Below are 20,233 nucleotides of genomic sequence, written 5' to 3'. Positions count from 1 at the left end.
CCCTCCCTCTCCCCAACCCCCTGCCCCCAAGGCTGCAGGGCCTTAGAGCGCCCCCCCCCAACACCTCCAAGTGGATGACATAATGCCGCAAACCAGAGGAGACAGGCTGGCCGCTGCCCCCACCCCAGTGTTTGGTTCTGTGGATTCTGGGTGGGGAGGAATTGGAAAGAACTGAGCATGTTAAATAGGAGGGGGGAGAAAGTGGACTGCTTCCAAAATGCTGGTGGGATCACTGTTGACTTTGTCTTCTGGTCATTGGCATTCATGACTTACCTCCCCCTGGGATCAAGAGCTGACTCATCCTCTCTTGCTGTTCCTTTGCGGACTCTTCATGCCCTCCCTCATCCAGCCCTTCCATGAAGTCCACTCACAGCCTGCAGGCAGGTAAAAGGCTGGACCTGGAGCCCAGGCTCTTGGACTGCTCTGGTCTGGCCACTGAGCAAGCTTGAGACCTCTGAGCACCTTAATGGAACAGGGAAAAGAGCAGACCACTGTCACTGGTGAGTCTTAGGGTTAGGTGGAGTGACACAGGGAGAATATATATTATAATTCATTTAAAAATCATTGTTACTAAGTAATTAAAAGAAGTCCCAAACAGAAACCCAGAAGGTTAGGGACAACATGCAAATTAATATTGGAATTGTTAGGACTGGAGGTGCAGCCCAGTAGTGGGTCACCTGCCTACCCAACACCACGAGAAGAGAGGGAGGGAGGGAGGCAAAGTCAAAGCAGCAAAATGCTCACCACTATTGGTCTTTTATCGTCTGGAGAGATCAACCTAAGGAAGGAAAATGAGCACCAGATGTGACCAGGCAGATCAAACAACTCTTAAACACATGAAAAGATACTCAGCTTCATCCCTGATAAGAGAAATAAAAAGTAAGCAAGACTGAGATACCTGGAAGATAATTCTAGGGCTGGGGGTGCAGCTCAATGGAGAGCACTTGCCTTCTGGGGATTTGGCTCAGTTGGTAGAGTGCTTGCCTCACATGCACAAGGCCCTGGATTCAATCCCCAGCACCAAAAAAAAAAAAAAAGTTCAAAGCCCTTGCCTTCCATGTGTGAGGCCCTGAACTCCAGCCCCAGTTATAAAAATAATAATCAACCATACGAAGGTTGGCAAAATCCAAACTCTGGCTAGTCTCATTAGCAGGAGAGGCTGTGAAGACCCAGGCCCTGGGGCTGGGGATGTGGCTCAAGCGGTAGCGCACTCGCCTGGCATGCGTGCGGCCCGGGTTCGATCCTCAGCACCACATACACACACAGATGTTGTGTCCGCCGAAAACTAAAAAATAAATATTAAAAAATTAAAAAAAAAAAAAGACCCAGGCCCTGGTGGACCCTGCTGGTAGGAGCATGAATTGACACAACTCCCACCCCCTCAAACCTCCTCCGGTGGAGGCCATTTGGCAATATCTGGTACATCTTTAAATCTCTATGGCCTTGGGGGGGTCAGGCTACCCAGCCCTGGCTGGACACTGGGATCCCCAGGATGCTCTGGTCTCGCGCTCAGAGCTTCTGATGATGGGTCTGAGCTACGCCCTGGGTGGTGGAACTTCTGAAAACCCCATGGGTGATTCTCACACACACTTGAAGCTGAGAGTCACTGCTATAGATACCTTTGCACGTATGTAAAATATATTCAAGGGGCTGGAGTTGTGGCTCAGGGGTAGCGTGCTCACGTAGCACGCTCAAAGCTCTGGGTTTGATCCTCAGCACCGCCTAAAAACAAATAAAATAAAAGTATTTGTGTCTAACTACAACTAAAAAATAAATATTTTTTAAAATATATACTCAAGGTTTTATATTGGTTCATTTCTAACAGCAGAAGGACAGGAATAGCCCAACTGCCCATCATTGGTGGACGGGTGAGTAGATGGTGAGAATGGTGCAACACGAGGAGTATGCAGCTGTGAAAAAAAAACAAGGACCCTCTCCATATGCCAATATGGAATGTTCCACAAGATCTGGCACATAAACCATGCCAGGTACAGAACAGCGTGTTCAGAACACTGCTACTTTGGGATAAAATGGAGCACGGGTAAATAGACATTCATACCTGTTGATATGTGCATTAAACCTTCTCAAAAAACACTCAAGAGAACAATCACAATGGAACTTGCTGAGGAGGTAAAGCAAAAAGCCCACGGAGGGGGCGGAAATGTTACTATTTATCTTTTTATTTTATTTGAAACCTTGTGAATGCATTATCTATTAAGAATATTAAGTTGCCACCAGAAGGAAGGGGCTGGCATCATGAATTTGACACCCCCTGTATCTGGGCAGGTCAGCCTCCCTGGAAGAGCACTGTGACCAGTGGACAACTGGGAAGCCTGCTCCTGCCCTACCGTCCCTTGTTCTTTCTACTGGTTGTTGTGGGCGCCCTCTACTGGACTGAAGATGTAAAAGCATCAGTTTTTTGTTTGGGAGGAATGGTCCTGGGGATGGAACCCAGGGGTGCTTTCCCACTGAGCTATATCCTCAGCCCTTTTTATTTTATTTTACTTTTTAAATTTTGAGACAGGGTCTTGCTTAGGGCCTCGCTGAGTTGTCGATGCTGGCCTCAAACTTGTGATCCTCCTGCCTCAGCCTCTCAAGTCTCTGGAATTGACTTTAAAGAGAACCCTGCTTTGGAGCACCTTGCTGTCAATTTGCCCAGCTACGGCAGAAGAGAAAGAGAAGAGAGAGAGGAGGAAGGAGGGAGGGGACAAGAGAGGGAGGGAGGAAGGAAGGAAGGAAGGAAAGAACTGCACGCTAGCAATAAATACTGTGGCCGCGCGTGGTGGCGCTTGCCTGTAACCCCAGCTACCCCAGAGGCTGAGGCAGGAGGAGGATCACAAGTTCAAGTCCAGCCTCAACTTAGCAAGACCCTTTCAAAATTTAGAAAAGTTTTCAAGGTCTGGGGCAGAGCACTTCCTTACCATGCATGAGGCCCCATATTCAATCCCTAGTACCTCAAAAAGAGAGAGAATTAATAGGCAACACATTCATCTGTGGACTCAGTCCTTCATTTCTGTGTTCCTGGCACTGGGCGTGTGATGGTCCAGGGCATCTCACAGGCTCACACGCGGGACAGGCATGTAAGTAAATGAACCCGACACACAGGCTCTAAGAAAGATTTTCCTGGAAAAAGTGGTCCTCTCTGTTCTGCCTTCCTCGTGGGTCAGTTCCTCTTCAGAGCAGCCTCCACACCCAAAGTGGGACCCTGATTCAGTTCTGCCCTGGCTGCCGTGCACAATAGCACCAAGCCTTCCAGTGGTTTAAGAAAAACAAAAAAAGCTGGTCCTCTTAAAATGTGACCTACAAGAGCTGAGTGCATGCAAAGTTGAACCAGACAATTATTCCCCAACCTTGACACAGCTTATGGTCTAATGTGAACTTCAGTGTGGACACTACTGTTTGTAACAGAAAAGTCAATTCTAACCCGCTGAGCAATAAGAGAAACAAAGGCCCAAGGACTAAAAAGTCCAAGGTGGAATTCAGGCACAGTTTAATCTAGGCTGTGTTTTGACAGTTCTGCATGCCTCTGTTTGCCCTCCTTAGTGGATCAGTTTCATCTTCAGTCATATTCTGCCCCTCTGCCTGGCAGATCTGTGTGGCTGACTTCTCCTTCTCAAATGTTAGCTCCTCAGAGTGGCCTTCCTTGGCATTCCGCTGTGGAAGTGCCCTGTAATTCTCCACCAGCCCCTCTCTGTCACATAGTGTCTTGTCTTCCCGCACCCACTAAGCACTACCTGAAATCACCTCTTAGTACGCGTCTGCTCTTGCACTTTGCCTATCCATTCCTGGAAGAACGTCAGGTCCACAGAGGCAAGGACAGTGTCCCTCTTGATCTCCACGGCTCCATGAGCCACACAAACCCCACACAGACCCAGTTCTCTGTTGTGGAGCAGCTGGATGCAGCACGAGGAGGAAGAGTCAAGGAGGTGAACTGGGAAATGGAGCCCAAGGTAGATCCCCACATTTATGATCAGCTGATCTTCAACAAAGAGGTGCCGAGGTAGTGCAGTGGACGAGAATCGTCACAAATATTGACAAGAAAAATGATGTCACAAGGGAAGGAGGAGGGCGGACTCCCTCCCTCTCACCACAGACCAGTTAACTCCAGACGGGTCTCGGGCCCAGATGTGGGGGTGACTCTTCTGTGGACACACTGGCGTGAATCTTCCCCACTGTGGACTGAGAAAGGATTTAGATTCCGCACAAAAACTGAAGTGGCGAAAGAAACAGAGGCACTGAGCTCCATCAGCGTTAAAAAGGTGTGTGATCCGAAAGGGCACCTCAAGAAAGGCAACTCAGACCGGGAACCGAGTGGGCAGATCCTGTGTCTGACCAGCGTCGAGCGTCCAGATCCATGCAGAGCCCAACCAGGAAGGCGCAAGCAACCTGTTTACAGATGGGAAGGTGCCTGGGTCCGATCCCCAGGAGAGAGAAAAAAAAGAGAGAGGAAACAGACTGATGGTTTCTCAGAATATTAAACATCAGAGCTGCCCCGTGCCTCATGATTTCATTCCCAGGCTTGTACCCGAGAAAAACAGAAACACATCCGCTAAGATCTCACATGTAAATATTCACAGTGACACTGTTTATAATAGTCCCCAGGGGAAGCTCCAATGCCATCGGCTAAGAGCAGGTAGACCAAATGGGACACACCCACACAGGGGAGTATTATTGGGCCATAAAGGAAAAACATGCAGACCCGGGCTACGGCCCGAGGAACTTGAAAACCTGAAGCCAGACACAAAAACCACGGTGTGCGTCTGTTGATCTGAAACGTCCAAAACCAGCAGGTCTGTGGGGACAGAAGGCCACTGCCACTGACTGTGGGGAGGATCGGAGTGACTTCTGATGAGTGTGGAGTTTCCCTGGGTCAATGCGGACCTCCTGGGGTTGGACAGACGGAGGTGCTGGTTGCGTGACCTTGTGAACATGCACTCTCAAACACAAATGTTCAACCTAAAAAGAGAAAAAATCAAGGCATGCTCCTGGGTGGGGGCCGGAACACCTGGTGAGTGGGAGGGAGGCAAGGCGGAGAGTGAACAGGTGGCATTTGAGCCACTCCGGGGACCTGGAAGTGGTCCTGTCCAGCAGCCCTGCAGGTTGAGACCCAGGACAGAGACTGTGCCCAGGGACCAAGTTGGAGGCCAGGGTCTGCAGTGGGACCAGGCCGTAGGCACAGTTGAGAGGTTGCTGGGTGAAGGAGGGGGAGGGAGGAAGGAACACAGGAGGGGCCCTGCTTTGTCTGAACATGGTTTGTCCCCCTCAAGACTGGTGCTGAAATGTGGCCCCCAGCATAATGGTGCCGGGTGGCCGGGTCTCTAAGAGGTGATTAGGTCACTAAGAGGATTAAGGCCTTGCTGGCAGCAGTAGGTTCCTTCCCCTGGGACAGGATTAGTTCTCACCAGGGCAGCCACAATAAGGTAAGGCCGCCCCTAGTGTCCCGCCTCTTCCCGGCCAGCCCACTGCCCTCTGCTTGCCAGCACCAGGACCTGGGCCCTGGCCCTGGCGGAAGCTGAGCAGGTGCCAGTGCCCTGCTCTGGACTTCCTGCCCCCCAGCTCCTTAGGTGAGCCTCTTTCCTTTGTAAACCACCCAGTCTCAGGCATTTGTTGTTATAGCAACAGAAAGTGGACAAGCCGGGAAGCCATCAGCATTGGTCAAATGTGACCCAGGCCTGCAACGGTAGGAAGGGGTTGGGGAGTGGCCTGGGGGTTGAAAGATAGTGCCTACATGTATGTGTGTGAGTGAGTGAGTGTGTGTGTGTGTGTGTGTGAGAGAGAGAGAGAGACAGAGAGATAGTGTGTGTGAGAGAGAGAGACAGAGAGACAGAGACAGAGACACAGAGATGGTGGGGAGGAACCCAGGCCCTGCGGATGCGAGGCACACTGGACCCCAGAGCTACACCCCAGCCCCCCAGGATTTTTAGACCTGCTATGGAGCCAGGAAGTGAAGAGTGAGCAGGGACTGCCCCTCACTGCCCTCCTCCTCGGAGCCCCCATGGCCCCTGTGGACAAGGCACACCACACGGCATTAAGAGCAGCCGCCTGTTCTACTCGCGTGTGTCACGCAGCAACCGTGTCATCGAGCAAGGCCTCGTCACTCTGTACAGCACTGTCACCAATGCTCGCATCGGCCGGGCAGCCTGCACCTGGACCACACAGACCAGGGAGCTGAGGCGGGGGGCTGGGCGCCTTGGAGATGCCATTGAACCCAGGCCGCCCACCTCAGGGGTTTGGCCTGGCTCCTGAGTTTTCCTTGCAGCTACAAATTAAAAACAAAACAAAATAAAATCCCAGCTCAGCTATAAATAGAGATAGAATAAACATAACCTGAAACTCGCTTTCTCAGCCAGGTGGCTGTCACCGGAGCAGGTGTCCCTCGGGACTGGGTATTTATAGAAACTCTGATGTGGAACCGGAGCCCATCTCCGGGGAGTCTCCTTGAAAGACGAAGCTGTGGGCCCTGGACCCGGGGCGGGGAAGGGCTCCTGGACGGCGCTCCCTGGCACCTGACCTGGGACCCAGCTGCCAGGAGGGGCCGCGCGGGCAGCGTGGTCCAGGGCCCGGCAGCCTCTCTCCCAGCCCTGGCTCTGCTGTGCCTCCCTGAGCTTGCCCTCTGCTCTGAACGGCATGCCCAGGGAGAGCGCGTTCAGGATCGCCGGTGCAGACCGTGTGGCAGTTACACAGGCAACTGGTATTTTGAATGCCCAGACCCCCAACTCCGTACGTCTGCGCACAACCTGAAACTGCGCTGCTAGACGTGGCGCCCAGCGTGAGCTGCACACTGCAAAGCAAGCTACTGACAGGCATTCGGGTGCACAGAAGTGGGGAGAGATCAATGCAGAACACTGGCCGCCCGGGGTGGGAGGGCTGAGGAACAGAGTAGCTTGATGGAAGCTGCCCCCATGTGGACCACAGCACAGAGATTAGCCACCAGTGCCCGGCTGGGAGCAAAGAGGAGGGGACACCGCAGTCCAGGGCTGGGTCACCTGGGGAAGCTTGGGCACAGAGGTGTGGCTGATGGAGGTTTACTCCAGAAAAGGGTAGAGACCCTGGCCTTTCCTTCCTCCTACCCACCAGTCTCCACCAGGGTCTCCCATTGAAGGGAGCCCCGGAATGCAGCCTGCAGGGGCCTGGCCTTCCCCACAGCCCCCTCCCCACCCCAGTCCCCCACAATTCCGAGTAGGCACAGCAAGGGGAGGGACAGCTCTAGCAGGTTCCAGGGGACCGCCACCCAGAACAAGGGAAGAAAAAGTATGTTCTACCTGGAGAACTGGGAGCTCCACCGTCCCAAGGAAACCAGGAGGGGACAGGAAGCCATGGGCCCAGCCGTGCTCAGGACAGAGGCTTCAGGGGGACCTGAGTCATGGGAACTTCTTCTCCACTCCAGAGGGAGCCGTCTTGCAGCAGCAGATGGTGATCCTACGGGGGCCTCCACAGATGGTGGCAGCTACTAGCCATGTGCTGGGCTCCGTACAGAGTTCTCCCCAGTGACCAGAGCGTGGGCTCCACTGCGAGGCAGTAAGCTCTCCGCCACAGCCAGGGGCTCGGCGGAGTCCATTCTTGACCTAGAGTCTGCTGCCATTCTGAACCAGCTTCTGCTTTGGCAGTGACAAAGAAGGTCCAGGAACACAAAGGGTTTTGTGTCACCCGTTGTACTTTTACCCTTAACAAGCTGCAAATTCCTCACAGGCAGAAACATGTTGGTGGATCCACCTGAATTTAAGCAAACAATCTATGAAAATCTGGGTTTTTTTTTTTTTTAATCAAAACCAAATAAAAAGCAGCAACAAACAACTCCCCCCAAAAAACAAAAAAATGAAAAGCAAAAAAACAAAACCTATTGCAGAAGCCCTTTAAGCAGTAATTTTCTCTAGAACATTTTAAATATAATTTCAGACACGTACAATTTTCTCTGAAATGTTTATTATCTAGTAGAGAAGGGAAAGAAATCAATGCGGACGATATGCAAATAAAGAGCCACGCCCACCTGCCGCCTTAGCTCCAGTGAACAACCCCAGGGCTTTAAGCGGCTTGTGGCAGCAGCACACAGTAGATAAAGGAATATCCTCAATTGAAAGACACGCCCGGTTCATCCAATGACTATAATAAGGCTTAAGTCTGTGGCTGCTTATGGCGACTCTGCTCCACAGGTTACCTGTTCCCTTTCCCTGACGTGCCCGAGGGTCCACTCCTCCCACAGTGCGGCTGGCTGAAACAGGCTTTCTAGCTTTCTTCTCCAAGAGATCACACTCACCACCCTCTGCCTCTCTTTTCCTAGGCTTTACAGTAGCTGGACAAGTGAAGGAAGATCAAATCTTCCCAGGATTCTCGAGCCCCGCCTCGCACCCCAAATGCCCCAGTTCCCACCTAGTCCCACCTTGGCGTGCCTAGGAAACATCTTCAAGCCCTCTGGTTTCCTCTGAGCCTCATAAAAAGACAATGTTCTCTCTTTGCAACCTCATGTTACACAATGTATGTGCCGTTAATTAAATCAGTGAATGACAATGATAAGCCCAGTGGCCACAAATGGCACCGGGAGTAAACAACTCTAGGTACACGTGCAGCTGTGTGCAGAAGAGGACTCGGCTCGCTGGAGTCGCACACAAGACCCGACAGATCTGCTAACCTATCCGACCAATGAAAGGGAGGTCCATTTAAAGGGCACAGAAGAAAGAAGTGCTTCAAGATTAAAACGCGCTTAGACACCAGAAGTCAGGGCGCGCCTTCACGTATTCCCTGATTTCATCCAATCCGCCGTTCACTCTCTCATTCAGCAATCGTTCTTTCAGCCACGTCATAAATAGACACAGTGCACACACAGGTTGTTTGGCAGGGCCAGTATCAGCGTGCCCATTTTATGAATGGAGAGTCCAAGGCTCAGCCAGGTGTCCATTAGCACACACCTGGGAAGCAAGAGTGCCAGGCCTCAGACCCTACCTGCCCTCTACTGCGCAGCGCTCTGTGGTTGGGACTGGTGGCTCCTTAGGGGAGCAGGCTCTCCAGTGCAGAGCGGGGGTGCAAAGCAGCAGCTGGCGGGCAGACGGGAGAGTGACAGATGAATGGAGTGAAGTCTGAGTGTCCCCATGTAGGGAGTGGGGGCACTGACAGCACAGAGGAGGCACATCAGGGGGACCCTGAAGGGAATTTAGATAAGGGCTAATTTAGAGGGATGAGTTGGAGAAGTCACCACTGACTACCGAACCCCCAGGGGCTAGCAAGGGTGGGAACCAGTAGGACGCCAGGCCTGAGAAGGCAGGAGGCCACTGGAGCCTCATCCAGGGTCTCCTTCCCAGGCCAGAGGGCACTCAGGCCCCACTGAGCCTTCCTCTTGACCTCCGCCCCTGGCCGGGCTTCTGCTTCCTGAGGCAGCTTTACTTAGCAAAGGATCCTGGGAAGGCCGCCTTGAGTCCCACCCTTGGCCTCCCCTCCTAGTAACGTCCCATCCAGGGAGCCCCCTCTCTGCCTGCAGCTATAAAGCCCGGCTCCTCTGCTGTTTGGAGCTGAGCTCAGCCTCTCTGCTCTACTGCATTGTCTTGAGTGAAGGGTCAGCTTTATTCTCTAATTAGAGAATAATTTCTGTGTTACAGGTCGGCCCAGCAGGAGCTGTGGCCAGGGAAGGACGTGCATGACCCGGCCACCTGGAGAACCTCAGCCTAAGGCAGGGAGAGGGGGATTCAGTGGGCAATGCCACGCCCCCATCTGCTGATGGCGCCCGCATTGGCTGAAACCAACAGGACAGGCCCCACCTCCTGCAGTTCATGGACCACTCGATGGGTTAATCCAGTCACTTCCCCAAATTCCCCTGAACACTGCTGCACTGGGGACCAACCTTCAACACATGAGCCTTGGGGGACACTCCAGGTTCAGGATCTCATAGTGAGAATTATTTTTTACTTTAAAATGTTAAGAACTGGGCTGGGGATGTGGCTCAAGCTGCAGTGCGCCCGCCTGGCATGCGTGCGGCCCGGGTTCGATCCTCAGCACCACATACAAACAAAGATGCTGTGTCCACTAAAAAATAAACACTAAAATTCTCTCTCTCTCTCTCTCTCTCTCTCTCTCTCTCTCTTAAAAAAAAGACCCCAATTTGGTAAAATTATATTTAAAAAAAAAAAAGAAAAAAAAAAAAATGTTAAGAACTCATGGAGGTGGGGTGTAGCTCAGTTGCAGAGCGCCTGCTTAGCACGCACAGGCCCTGGGGTCAGTTTCCAACAGGAAGAAAGAAAAAGAGAAAGAAATGAATCTCTGAGACTGACCCGGGAGGGTGTGCTTGGGCAGGGAGAGGGCATGGCGGGGAGGTACTGGTGCCAGCCTGCCAAGATGATCAGAAGGACAGGGAAGGGTCAGGGAGCCAATTCCCAGGCCAGGGCATGCCAGCTCTCTCACTGCCCAGAAGGTGACATCTAGGCCAGAAGAGGGACGGCTCTCCAGTGATCCAGATTCGAGGCAGTGCGTCTGTGGTGGGACTGTGGTCTTTAGTCTGCTCCGGCGGTGGCTTGGTGAGGTGCACCAGACTCCGTGGTGTGCCCTCTAGGGACCCACCCTCTGCACAGCCCAGAGGATGGCAGTGTGGGGTAGCACCCACAGGCCGCGCTTGACCAGCGGAGGGGTGAGAGCCAATACACAGACGTGCCCCCTTCCATTCACACGGGCATCTTCATTGGCAGAAGCTGTGGAAGGCGCTGAGGAGGAAGAGCTCCTAGGGCCAGGGCCTCTGGACCTGGGGTGCTCGACTGTGTCAACTCTGGGCCTGAGGGCTTCTCCCCAGATCCACAGAAGTCGGCTCCAGGGCTGGACGTCCAGGCTCATTAACCCTGAGAGCGACTGATTAACCCGACAGGTTCACAGCTCAGTACCCCAACTCTCCCAGCCTTGCGTGGGGTGCTCTGAGGTGTAGGCCCCTCTGCCTCTCAGACTTGCCTGTGGTAGGAAGTGCTTCCTGCACTTTCCAAAATAACTTCTTGAACTTGAATCCTAGCCTCAGGATCCGCTTTGGGGGTAACACAGACTAAGGAAAGAAGGCTTGGTGGGGGCAGGGGGTCACTGCAGGCCAAGACCACCACGGTCAGCCACGGTCCTCCCATTCACTTCCTTGCTCCCATAGAGCCTTGGACGTCAGGTTCCAAGACCTAGGGTCTGAGACAGGGACCCCGCACTGTGGTTTATTCAGGGAGGACCCTCAGGGGACCCCTGTAAGAAGAGGAGGGGAGAACAGAGCTGGGAAAAGCCGCTGGGGTCCAGCTCAGCCTCATCTCAAGGGAGCTGCAGCTTACGGGAAAGGGGCTGGAAAACTCTAGCAACCTTCGAGGCCGATAGCGTCACATGGAGGGTGAGGGTTAGGAGCTCAGAGCTTCACCTTCACAAAGGATTTCCTTGTGGAATTCAAAATATCGCTACTTCCACCACCCCACACCAGATACCCAGCCAGGGAAAGGGATCTTTCCTGGAGTCCTCGGTCTCCCCCACCCCCTCCCCGCTATTCCCTGGGGCACCCCGTGTTCCAGCCAGCTGGCTCTTCCTGAACTCCAAAGCCTCCCTCCTCCAGCCCCTGAACACGCTGTTCTCCCTGCCCAGGTCTCCTCTCCTCCCTCCCCTGCCTGGCAGGCGCCCACTCATCCTTCCAAATGCCTCTCCCTTTAGTTGTGTGTCATGAGCAAATATGCTTTATCCCAGGGGGCCCAGGCACTTGAAAAGAAAAACTGCTTGGAATTTGCCACACCCCCGGAGTAAAAGTAAAACCTCTGGGGAGGCAGAAATGTGTATGAAGCTGATAGCAGCTGTAAGCCTGTGTCAGGTGCCCCGCTCCCTCTAAGGGTGGCTCCACTGTGACCTTCCTTTCACAGAGAGGAAAGGGAGGCACAGAGAGGATATGTAAGTTACACAAAGTTGCACAGCTGGTAAGTGACAGAAGCAAGAGTTGCACTCAGACTGTTCTTGCAGCGAGCATTGTCTCAGCACGCTGTACTGAAGGATCGATGGAACGAACCAAGCAAAACCCAGATGACCCAAGATGCAGAGAAGACACTTCTGCGTCAGTCCCGCCGTGGGGGTAGTCAGGGGCGAGGACAGGCAGTTCAAAGGGTCTGGCTGTGGGTGGCAGGGACCCTGGTCCAGGACAGACACCTCCCTGGGAAGCAGACTCCCAGGACCCTGTGTTCCTTCCTCCCTTGGGTTCCCACGCTGGAGGCCAGCCTCTGCCCCCTCTTTATCTGACCATATTGCAATCACGGGCTCAGAGTATGTCTCTCCCACTTCAGACCAGGGGCTGGGCTCCACTCAGAACTTTTGGGCCAAAGCTGTCTGCCCAGCCTAGAAACAACCTGTTTTTCCTGAATAAAAGAGGAGGACAGGACTCGCGAGGCAGCAGGAGCCCTGGTGAGAACCCGGCCAGAGTCCCCTTCGGAGGCAGCCAAGCAAGAAGCCAGTTCCTGCAGGAGCAGCTGCTCAGCTGTGGCAGGTTCCGTCGCCACCACCCCACACGGCCCTGCGCGGCTGCCGAGGAAACACGGCTCGTGCAGCTGAGAAACCGAATTTATAACTTTATGTGAGTCTTGACTAAAATTAAAATTGAAGTAGCCTCGTGCGACTGTGGTGACCATTTCTCACAGCACAGTTCTTTCTGGAGAAGGTGAGCCCTAGACTAATGCCAGATCCTGGGACAAAGAGGACACATGGCCAGGGTTTCCACAGACATACTGAATACTTTGGGACATTTATTTATCGATTGTCATACCCAGGGTTCAACCCAGGAGTGCTCTTCCACTGAGCTACCTCCCCAGCCCCTTGTGGTGTTTTTGTTTTTGTTTTTGTTCTTTGAGGCCAGGTCTTGCTAGGTTACCCAGGCTGGCCTCAAATGTGTGATCCTCCTGCCTCAGCCTCCAGAGTAGCTGGCATGACCGGCCACCTTGCCCTGCAGGACTGTTGCATTACCCTACCGTGCAGGAGCGGGGGTGGGTGGGGGACCCCAGTGAATGAATCTACGGCGGTTGCACTTGCGCTCTTTCCACGGGCTCTGAGGAGCTCCCGTGCTTTTGTCCGCGTCCTCTTGTTTGAAGTATGAAGAGATTTGAAGACTCCAGAGGAGGCAGGCTCCTGCGGGGCTGCCTGCCGAGCCCGGAGCCCACCCAGCCCGCAACCTCCAGACCCTAAGTCTCCCGGTCACCTCACTCCTCCAGGTGACAGAGGAATGAAGCACGGGGCCCACGTTGTGGCTGCGGCACTGCCAGCAGGTGAAGGACCTCGGTAGTGATGGCCGGAGAGCAATTCCCAGTGAGGCCCCAGAGACAGCACATGCAGGTGCAGGGAGCCCCTGCCCCACGCCTGTCCCCTCCCCGCCCCACGCCTGTCCCCTCCCCGCCCCCAGCCCATCCTGCTGGAAGCTCCCTTTCTCTCTTGTGGTCTTGAGAAAGGGACTGCAGCTGGTGACCACTGCGGTGTCAATGACTACTGGGAAGCTTCCATTTCCAAACGATGTCTGTTTTGACAAGAATCAAAAACTCAAGCCAAAGAACATGGTCTAAAGGACAGTGCCCGGGTAGTGCCTCTGGAACTTCACGTAGCAGGCCCTGTGGGAAGTGCTGGTCGCGTTAATTCGTTTAGCTCTTCTTTTTTAAGTATTTGTTTTTCAGTTGTCGTTGGACACAATACCTTTATTTTATTTATTTATTTATTTATTTTTGAGAGAGAGAGAGAGAGAGAATTCGTAATATTTATTTTTTAGTTCTCGGTGGACACAACATCTTTGTATGTGGTGCTGAGGATTGAACCCGGGCCGCACGCATGCCAGGCGAGCGCGCTACCGCTTGAGCCACATCCCCAGCCCCATATTTATTTATTTTTTATCAAACCCAGCGGTAGAGGCGAGCGCTCTACTGCTGAGCCACCTCCCCAGCCCCTCGGGTAACTCTTAAACAACACCCTGAGGGAGGAGCAGGTGCTGCCCGACTTGGAGGTGGGGAAACCCAGTCACCAAGAAGCCAGGTCGCGAGGAAGACCAAGTTCAAACTGCAAGGGCCAGGAGGCCAGGGCTCGAGTCACAGGATAGAAGTGAGGTCTTTTGCTCTCATGAGATGAGGGGGCCACCCAAGGACTGGCCCAGACACCACCGTGGCTCTGCCCATTTGCTGGTCCGGCCCTCGGGAGGCATCTGCGGTGCGGACCTCCGGTCTAACAGTTAGACTTACAGGAATGGGCTGGCCAGGAACTCTAGGTGTGGACGTGAGCTGGGTTGGCCTCAGGCCTGCTTCTTTGTGTCAGCTGCGATTTTTCTGGATTACTCAGCCTTGGGGAGGCGAGCAGCGCCAAGGACAAGCCTTTGGCTGGCAGGAAGTGGTGTTTAGAGCGCAGCTCCACCCCCTGGGCTCAGCCTCCTCTTCCAGGAGCTAAGAGGACACAGAGGCCAGGTGGCGCAGAGCTGCGGCTCCAGGAGGTCAGCACGGGCTCACCCTCGCAGCCCGCTTGTCTTGGGGAGCCTCGCTGGGCTGAGGTACTGGTCTGCAGCCTGCATTCAGTGATACTCTCTGCACCAGGTGTGGGCACGGCTCTGGGGGTCCTTCCAGTGTGCACTGACTGTACCCTGGACCAGGGTACAGGACAGGCTGGGTCCCTCGTACTCGTCTTAGGCAGTTACCACCTCAGTGTCCTCATCTGGACAGTGGGGGTAACGGCAGCCCTGAGCCACAGGGTCACCTGGAGGGTTGCAGCATCTTGCCTGGGGTTTATGCGCTAATCACCATGACTTGGGCTCCCCTTGCCCACCTTCCCTCTCATTCGCCCTTCCTCGTATCCAGCTGATAGGCTTCTGTGCCCCAGGTCCTCTTCTGTGACTGTGTGTGTGTGTGCACACGTGCACGCGTGTTGCTGGGGATGGAACCCAGTGCCCTGAACGTGCCAGGCTAACACTCTACCTCTGAGCTGCATCCCCAGTCCCACAGATCACAGGTGCAGACCAGGGACCAGTGGGGATGTCCAACGAAGCAGAGCATCAAATGGAGAGCAAAACCCACTGGAAAGGGAGGAAGAGGAGAGGAAGGGCTTTGTCCTGCCTCCTTATTTGTGTGTGGTGCAGGGGCTGAACCCAGGCCTTGCCTCCCGCGTGCTAGGTGAGCAGTCTACTACTGAACTACACCATCAGTCCCTTTTTCTGCCCTTTGGGGCACATCTTCATCCTGCACTGCAAACTGTGGAACTAGCCCTGGTTCCACCTGAAGGTTCCTGCATCTCAGGAGTGACAGCAGGGAGCCACTGTCAGTGGGCACCCATGAGGACCCTCTGTTAGGGAAGGAGCATGGTTTAGAGCCTTGTAGATATATGCTCCTTCTGACCCAGCTCTTCCACTCCCCATTGGAGAGATGCAAAAGGAAGCATGTGTGAGGACATTTCCCCCAGGGTTACTTAGAACAGTGGGACTAGCGGGATGCCCAAGGAGGGAAGGTCAAGTGCGTAATCCATATTGAACGATCAGACTCAGCTGCTAGGACTATATCATAGAACATTATTGACATGAGAAAAACTCATATTTTCAAAGAGGGAACAGGCTATCAAAGAGCATGTACCACCTGATATTTTTATGATGCCTAGGGAATATGAATAGGGAAATGGTGGGCCACTTGATCCTTAAGCACTGGCAGCTGTTCTCAGGTAGTGACGTGCTCCAAGCCCCCTGCATGGAGCACACATCACTCTCCAGTGCACAGGGGCACTGTGGTGCAGAGGGCCAAGCCAGGCCTGCAGATGCTGGAGGTCAAAGCCCAGCTCTGTTCCACAGAAACTCTGTGACCCCGGGCATGGCCTTGAACTTCTCCAGGCCTCAGCATCCCCATCTGTAAACAGGGAAAGGAAGGATCCCCCATCACAGGGTGGAGGAGACAAATGGGTTAATAAATGCAGGGGACTGAGAGCGACGCCTAGTGCACAGTAAGCTTCACGTACCTACTGGTATCATTGTCATCGTGAAGAAGTTACCTAAGGGGCCAGGTGCGGTGACACAAGTCTGTAATACCAGCAATTTAGAAGGCTGAAGCAGGTGGGTTGCATGTTCAAGGCCAGCTTCGGCAGCTTATCAAGGCCCTAAGTAACTCAGTGAGACCCTGTTTCAAAATTTTAAAATTTTTAAAAAGGGCTAGGGATGCAGCTCAGTTGCTAAGCCCCACCCCCAGTTCAATCCATGGTACCAAAAAAATTATTTCAGGGGAAAATATTGAGAGACAGTATTAAACTCTTTTCCTTTGGATAATGTAGACATGGGTAGGGGTTTTTTCTTATAGACTCTTCCATATTTTCTAAGTCACATGAAGCACGCATTACTTTTTTTAATTGGGGAGAAATGTTACTGAAAGAAAAAAGGGAAGAGCTTTTTACTTATTGTTGGGGAAATGAAGGATGAAGTCAGGTGCACAGAGTCTCATGCTTTTCAGGCCAAGGTCATGTGTGGATTCCTGAGCTTGATGTCCTTGGTCTGTCTCTAACCCCCACCTGGGCTACATGTCTTCTCCTCCTTAAGAACTCACACCTGCCAGGCACAGTGACACAGCCTGTGATCCTAGTGACTCAGTAGGCTGAGGCAGGAGAATCTAAGTTCAAGGCCAGGTTCAGCAACTTAGCCAGACCCTAAACAACTTAGCAAGACACTGTCCCAAATAAAAAAATTAAAAGGACTGGGGATGTGGCTCTATGGTAGAGTGTCCCTGGGTTCAATCCCCAGTACCAAAACAAAAAACAAAACTCAACACTTGTAAGGTAAGGCCGATGTCAGTGCTGAGTTACAAGCTCTTAAGATACCTTCAGCTAATATATATAAATACACACACACACACACACACACACACGCATACATATATGGTCTTTAGCTAATCTTGCCAGATTCCATAAAAAGAGGTTCACATATTTCTATTAATCAATTTATACTTACATATATGTGTGTATATATATATATATGTGTGTGTGTGTGTGTGTGTGTGTGTGTGTATATATATATATATATATATAGAGAGAGAGAGAGAGAGAGAGAGAGAGGGAAAGAGGGTCTTTGCCTTTGAACCCTATGCTTTNGAGAGAGAGAGAGAGAGAGAGGGAAAGAGGGAGGGTGGGGGAGGGAGGGAGAGACAGAGAGACTCTTCAGCTGTAAACAGATTAGGTCCCATTCATAGCACTGAGACTAATCTGAGATTAGGTCCCATTCATAGCACTGAGACTAATTGCTAAGTTACTTATTTGCCTCTCTTCCTGGAATCCTGGGAGTTTCTTCTTCATATCCCTGGCATTTCCATTTCTTTTGTTTTTGTTTTTGAGACAGGGTCTCACAATGTTGTTTAGATTGGCCTTGAACTCCTGCACTCAAGCAATCTTTCTGCCTCAGCCTCCCCAGTGGCTGAGACCACAACCATGCACCACCACGCGGGATCAATTTTGTTTCTAAACAAATGAATGACATTTAATAAAAATCCCAATCATCAAAAGTGAAGAAACAGGGGCTGGGGATGTGGCTCAAGCGGTAGCGCGCTCGCCTGGCATGCGTGTGGCCCGGGTTCGATCCTCAGCACCACATACAAACAAAGATGTTGTGCCCGCCGAAAAGTAAAATAAATAAATATTTAAAAAAAAAAAAAGTGAAGAAACAAAAAAGTCCCACAAATGCAAGTTTTTACAGAAAGGAGGGTATAACAGACAGTGAGCTGAACTGGGAACCGGAAAACGAGAGCAGACTGGCCCTGCTCTTACTGACCCGTTCACAGATGAGGATGCTGAGGTTCAGGAGGCAAAGCTCACTCAGAAGAGAGCCAGTGAGCTTGCTTTAGGCCACCCCGTCCTTCCCCAGCACTGGAGATGATGATGATGTGTCCACCTTGGCACTGGAGGAGGCAGCCTCTGGGGAGAGGTGGTCTCTGTGAGCAGAGGCTCAGGTGCCCACTGCATCTGGAATAGCAGAGACAGAGGGAGGCCTTGCAGGGTTTCCTGGCCATGCTGGCTCCCCTCATCTGTTTCTTTCTGGCCACTTCAGTGGCTGCATCTGGCCGTGTTTTATGCAACAATGGAAGAAGCTCTGAACCCTTCCAGAGAAGGCATGTATCAGAGAACAAGCAGAAATACTTGTTTTGTTTTGCTTTTATAATGGCCTTGAGACATAATTCACATACCATAAAATTCACCCCTCTTATACAATTCAGTGGTTTTTAGGACAGTGTTGAGAGCAGGGGCCCCAGCAAACTTCCAGCTGCCGGCTGATGATTGGCTCACAGCGGCCCCAGCAACATCTAGCTGATTGGCTCCTCTGCGGTGATGCTCATTGGGCTGTTTCCCTGCCCTTTCAGACCACGGAGCTGCTCATTGGGGGACTTTTTTGGCTCCGCCCACGTGACCCAGCCAATCGGCCTCAAGAGCAGGAGGATTGTGGGAGGTGGAGAGAAGCTGGTGAGGGAGAGAGAGGCTTGTGGGAAGCCGGTGGTGGCAGTTGAGGCTCTGAGGGTTTTTCCTGAGAGGCTGTTTTGTTTGGTGTGTGTGGTTCTAAAAATAAAGTTAGTTTCTTTTTGGTGTCCCGAGTCTGATTGCACCGCAGACAGCACAAGTTCTCATATCCCTGCTTTTTCCACTTTGCAATCAAGTTTTTGTCTGCATAACCTTCTTTAATACAATATTTATAGAGTTCTCTGCTTATGGCTTTCCGCTTATAAAACAGATCAAAGATATAGCGGGTTTTCTGGTGGTGGATCCTGAAGATGGGCCACAGAGATTCCACTTTTCTCTTTCCCTCATGAGGTTCTGTTTCAGCTTCTCTCATCTTTTGATCTAATTCATCCAGTGTTGGCTCAATCAACTCCCAGCCATCTGGGGGAGCTTTCCTGCTTCTTTTGATTTTAGGCATTTTCCTCCCACAAGATAATGTACAAAGACCTTAGGATTTCTTTCCCAGGAGTGTAATAGAAAGCTCTTTGGTCTCTGCAGTTACAGGCTTAGATTCTTATTTAGCGCTACCAATTATTTAGTGACTTTGGAGAGATCACTTTCCCTCTTTGGTCTTCAGTCTTATCGGAAAGCAAGGCACCTAGGGCCGCCGCTTCTCTTTTTTAGGACAGTATGTCAGAATTGTGCAATTATGAATACTACCTAATTTCAGAACATTTTTATCACCCCCCCAAAGAAATCCCTTATCCTGTTCACCCACAAAGAAGAGTGAAATTATGGCATTTGCAGGAAATGAATGAAACTAGAGAGCATTCTGTTAAGCAATCTTAACATAATAACAAAATAAGCCAAACTCAAGAGGGTGAAGGTTCATATATTTTCTCTCATCTGTGGAAGCTAGAGAGAAAAAGGAAAAGTGGGGGGGATCTCATGTAAATGGAAAGGAGATCAGCAGAGATCCCAGAGGAAGAGAGGAGGGAAGGAAAAGGGAATGATATGGACCAAATTATATTGTTATCATGTGACGTGTGAATATGTGACTACAAACCCCAACATTATGTACAGCTATAATGAACCAATTAAAAATATGGGGTAAGTCCCTTATTCTTTACAGCATTCCCCACTAACCCCAACTCCCCACCCCTGGGAACCATGAATGTACTTCCTGGCTTTAGGGGTGCCTGTTGTGGACACTTCACACAGGTGGGATCATATGATATGGGTCCTTTGGTGTCCGCTTCTTTCACTTAGTATATTGTCTTCAAGGTTCATCTAGAATGGAGCCTGAGAGAACAAGGACAATCGGCAGATGGATGATGATGGACTTCATTCATTCAAATTTCCTGTGTGCCTGCCCCGAGGAGGCACCAGGAATAAAAACCTGTCGAGGTTCTAACAGGTATAGCGGGCTGGGGGGTGTGAGCTCAGTGGTAGAGCCATTGAGGCCTTGGGTCCAATACTCAGCACTGCAAAAATAAATAAATTAATAAATAACAATGGACACTAGTAAGAAAGGCTAAAGGAGAAGCTGGACGCAGGGAGAAAGAAAGAGAAGTGACTTTAAACAGAGTGGTCAGCAAAGGACTCCCCACAGGTGGGTGCCTCGGACGTTCCCACTAGAAGGAGGCCGAAGGTGCCCAGTGGTCATCGCGCTGCCCCTCGCCGGCACTCAAGTATGTCCCGCGAGGCCCAAGACCTGCAGGCCTCGTCCCCGCAGTGCCCTAGCACTTCCAGGCCGGTGGTCACACCGGAGGCATTCTTCGACGCTTGGACGCGGATGGTCCTGGTAGGCCCGGCGGGCGAGTGCGGGCGTCGCGGCTGGTGGGGGCAGCCG

Source organism: Marmota marmota, unplaced genomic scaffold, assembly GCF_001458135.2.
Source record: "Marmota marmota marmota unplaced genomic scaffold, marMar, whole genome shotgun sequence".
Classification (NCBI taxonomy): Eukaryota; Metazoa; Chordata; class Mammalia; order Rodentia; family Sciuridae; genus Marmota; species Marmota marmota.
This window is presented reverse-complemented; position numbering follows the sequence as displayed.